Genomic DNA, 4,677 nt, shown 5'->3' on the forward strand with positions numbered 1-4,677 from the left:
GCGGAGCGGTGATGATTTGACTGTTCGCTTCAAATCAAGATTGTTCGCAGAAGACAAGGATTTTTTTGGTTAAATTCACACTTGGCTTGTCCCCCACCCCCAATGCGCTCCCCCTCCCCCGCCAACCCGGCCCGGCAGATGGACGAGAAGAGTGCAAATGCACACACAGCCCGTGCATGTATGTGTACATGTGTTGCACACTTGAAATGAAGGACGTGGGCAGGTGCTCCAAATCGAGGTCAAACACGTTTATTGTGGTCAATCTGTAAAATGCAACAGCACGTGTGTCACACACAGCAATCCTCAACCGAGTCGCCATTAACCACGTGACTGGTGTCCAAGTCCAGTTAATCAATAACCCTGCCAGCCACCCACTGACCCAACTAAGTCATCGCAAGCTGGTGTACACACGTGGATTGATGTACTGCACAGCACATAAGGACTTTTCACAAAACCACACTTTCCTCCCTTTCTGCACGAGGAAATAATAAAAAGATTGGTCCATTCCTAATGTTCCACACATGCAAGGGTACATTTTTTTGTATCCACTGCTGGATGAAGGCCTCCCATAATTGTGGCTTGTTACGGTTATTTTTTGCCATACTTCGCCATGATGGTCAGCGCCTGTTGGTGAATAGTGCGCTAGGACTGGATCAGATATTACTCACCACTGATATTAGCTGTGGCAAGGAGTCAAATGCAGGTCGCAGGGGTTCACAATGCCGCCATGTGCTTAGTGCTAACCACTGTTGTAATTGACGTGGAGTCAAATGTTTTACTGTCGTGACAAGTGATGCAAGGGAGCAGAGTGGTGGCGTGGCCAGCACCATGCATGGCCAAAAGCGAACCGCAGACTCATTTCAGGTTGAGTTGACCTATGGGAGATCCAGATGAGATGAACGCAGCACGTGTCACTGCTGTTGTGCGTGGCCTAGTTTTTGTTTTTCAGTCACTAACAACCCTTTTCCACTAGCACATCCGAACTGAGCAATCGCAGATCCTTCACGGTATTGGTGTTTTTCCACCTGCTATTTGCCGTTTTTCCACCTGCTATTTGCCATGCCGAGCCAGAACTAAACCGTGCTACACTGGTCTCACAAAACATCTCATTCTGCCTCTGGGGCTAAGCAGGGCCATGTACGTGTTAATTATGTGTGATGTCAGCAGCATGGCTTGGCTTCTGTTGTGGAAAAATATCATTGCACAGTGTACTAACAAGGATCCCCCGTATAGACTTAACAGACGGTTGGGGCAAGTGCTGTTAGGGAGCACCTATGAAGGCCAGCACGGCACACGAGGGGGTGGGTGGCCAACACTACACTCGGCCGCCTTTGTCTCCATAGTGATCTCATCATATCTCAGAAGCTAAGCAGCTTTTCTGAGCCTGGTCGGTGCTCGCTGGGGCTTTACAGGCGTTGTAGACACGGGGCAAGAACGTGGCCCTCTCGTATGCGTGATGGGTTTCCTCCGGCTTCTCCAATTTCCTCCGACGCGAAGTCAAGCGCTCGTGGAGTTGACTCAAACATCCAAGTGCAAGGGACCCTCCTGAAAGAAAGAAAAAGAGTCTTGAGACTCACTGAGACTTCTCCTGGGTCGATAACTGGCATTGTGGAGCATCGATACTATAATGCAACAATTCATGATAACGCACGGCCCTTTTAGCAATCCACTGCTGGTCGAGGCCTCCCCATGCTGTACTGGTCATCGGGGTTGTTTGAATATACTTCGCCACGCTGGTCAGTGCGGGTTGGTGAAGGTGGGGGGGGGGGGGGGCGCAGGGATGGTTCAGATATATTTGCCTGGGCTTAGGAATTAAACTCACGTCACCGGGTTCAGAGTGTAGTGCGCTGACCAAAACATATCCTGTGTTTTCCTACGGATATTATTTTTCGCCGCTCATCGATTAGTCTCGCAAGTCTCAATCGTGGGGTATTGCTCTTGGAGGCGAACTTTAAGGAAAAGAAATGTAGCAGCACTTTTGAAAAATAAAAAAGGCCTAAATACAGGTCAGGTACACGAGGCTTTACACAGATTAGGTAGCCGAGCTCGATTGAATGCATGTGTGCAAAGTGGGTTCATTCTGTTTCATGCTGCTTGTTTACAAGGGGGGCCCTGGTTAGGAAAGATATCTTATCGATATACGATGTATAATGGCTATAATAGCTCAATCGAGCTGCACAGAGAGATTATTCGCGAGAAGGCTGAGATGATTCATGGAGCAATGAATAAAAGGAAAAAAAAACCCACGTGAACAAATAAATATCTCTGCCTTGCAGAACGGACCGTGGACTCTTTGCGACAATATGAGCGAAAGGTAATTATCTAGGCCGCAAAGCCAACGGAAAATAGGGGGCTTTTGCTTTCAAAAGAAGTTGAACAAGGACATTTTGTTTGGGCCAAAGTGCCAAGGATGTTTCTCTCACATCCCTTGTGCGCAGAGCGACCCGTTTGTGGATACACCACTCGAAAATAACGGGGAGAAATTCTAAGCGAAAATAGCATTTTATATTCCGAAGCCTCTGCATGTCTCCCACCAATATCAATACCACGCATTACATCTGCGAACTCTCTCCTCCGTGCGACGTGGAGCCATCGCTTTCACACGATCAAATCGCCCGTTTACAAGAACAGTTGGTTGCCTTATGGATAAACGTGGCCCCCACCATTTGAATTTTTGGAATTTCCATCGGCGTCTCGGCGCTCGCGAGCGGCAGATGTGCGCGCCGCCTCATTGCTCACCTGAGTAGGGGATCACTCTTTGACTTTGCCGACAAGGGGAAGCGAGACACTACCGCCCTAGGCTGTTGTGGTTTGCTCTGCGCAGCTCTGCAGTGCCTTTCGAGGTTGCTCACTGCACACCGTTCGACGTTTCGCGACCGCGCGCCGGTCGCGAAACGTCGAGCCGAGCAACGCGCGAGTGCGACCCGAAACGACGCTTCGGAGGGCTTGCCAAAAAAAAAAATTTGGGTGATTAGAAAATCTGGGGAGTGAGTATTTATGAACGGATCACCGTGCAGAGTGGTGCACTCCGCAAGCACGCATCCTTGAATGCTTTATGAACACAACTTGGAATTGTTTTGTTTCCAAGCTGCAGAACCTTGGACCTTGCCACTGCTCGTATGTGTGTGTACGCGCATGCGATATTTGTTGACAGTACATTGGCCAACGGACGCATTTGAATGAATTCCATATGACTGCCACCCATAGAGAAAATCGTAATGTTTCGTATTTTATGTTCTGGATTATTAAAGTGTGCGTTTGTGCTATGTATTAAAAAAGGCCCACTTCTGAACTTATTTCATGACTATTTGCAGAATATTATCAAAACGTGTTTCAATAAAACGTATGTGGAAGATGTGTTTTGTATTTAAAAAAAATCAATTTGAAGTAATCATAGTACTTAATTCTACATTATTTCGAAAATCAATTATAAAGGCAGTGTTTACTGGAAACCAAACGCACATCCTGCACCGCGTTGTGGACAATGTTTGAGACGTCATTACAAGCGCATAACGTTGTTGGGAAAAATAGATGGATTAAAGAAAAATAATAATAACAAACTTTAAAAAACGTTATTGCAGCAATTTAGCGTAATTTTTTGTTCAATTTGTAAACATAGAATTAAATGTCCACCTACGTTTGGAATAACAATGCAATAAAACAGAACAGCCCATATACAATGTTTATCGGTGGAGATGCTGGAAAGCTGCAATTAAGCTGCGGTAAGGACGTGGTGGATGTGTGAATCAGGACTCTAAGATACCGGGCCAGCACTCCGTAGATCCTGGGATCGAATCTGGGATCCAGCCACTGACCTTGGATTAAACCGGCCCCTCCAGTCGAGTGAGTTGGGGGCCTCAGACCGGTCGTCAATGATTGGATGCAGCAGCGACAAAAAATTCAATAGTTGAATCGGATCATTGTTACTTCAAATTGGATGGATTCCAGCCGAGAGAATCAAGGCTGAGTATCAATTGTACTGTCGTGCGACGAAGATAGCTCTCTGTTTGCATGGTATGCGGGGAAGTTCGTCTCGCGGTGTGTGGATAAAAAGGGATTTCGGATGCAGTTATATATCTCTTTCTATGGGCCATTCCTTAACACGTGGGGTGATGCACTGCTCTGTAAGAGAGTTATGAACGACAACGTCAACTCAAGCAATTATGCCAATTGCACAAATGAAATCCTACTTCTTCTTGATGCTGCAGCCTCCAACTATTATTATCATTGCCAAAACCTTCGCCTATTCCATATATGTTTTCTTTTAAGGCCAAGGTGTTATTGTCGAGTGTTCATTTTTTGTTGTTACTCTTTAACTTAAGTTATCTGCCCAAGGACATGCCTGTGGTTGCAGGCCCTCTCAATTCCATCCAATCCCAAGGCCTCTTCAATTCATGACACGGCACCCAACCCTGGACTTCTTGAGCCATAACCAGGGCAGGACAGTTGAGATGGTTTTCCCCTTGCATCCTCAACAGTGTTTTGTCATGTGACACCGGATGTAGTTAGCATCATTTCCAGAATGGCAACTGTAATACATTTTCTTGGTTCTTTCGGTAAAGTCACGTAGAAGGGAAATAATAAAATAATAAAAATTTAACATAATGAAATACAATTCTCACGACTATTTCGGCCACAACGCAAGCAGCCGTCCTCAGGTTCACCTACGTAACTTTA

The sequence above is a fragment of the Lethenteron reissneri genome, chromosome 30, assembly GCF_015708825.2.
Source record: "Lethenteron reissneri isolate LAM-NWPU_2019-01 chromosome 30, ASM1570882v1, whole genome shotgun sequence".
In the NCBI taxonomy this organism is placed as follows: domain Eukaryota; kingdom Metazoa; phylum Chordata; class Hyperoartia; order Petromyzontiformes; family Petromyzontidae; genus Lethenteron; species Lethenteron reissneri.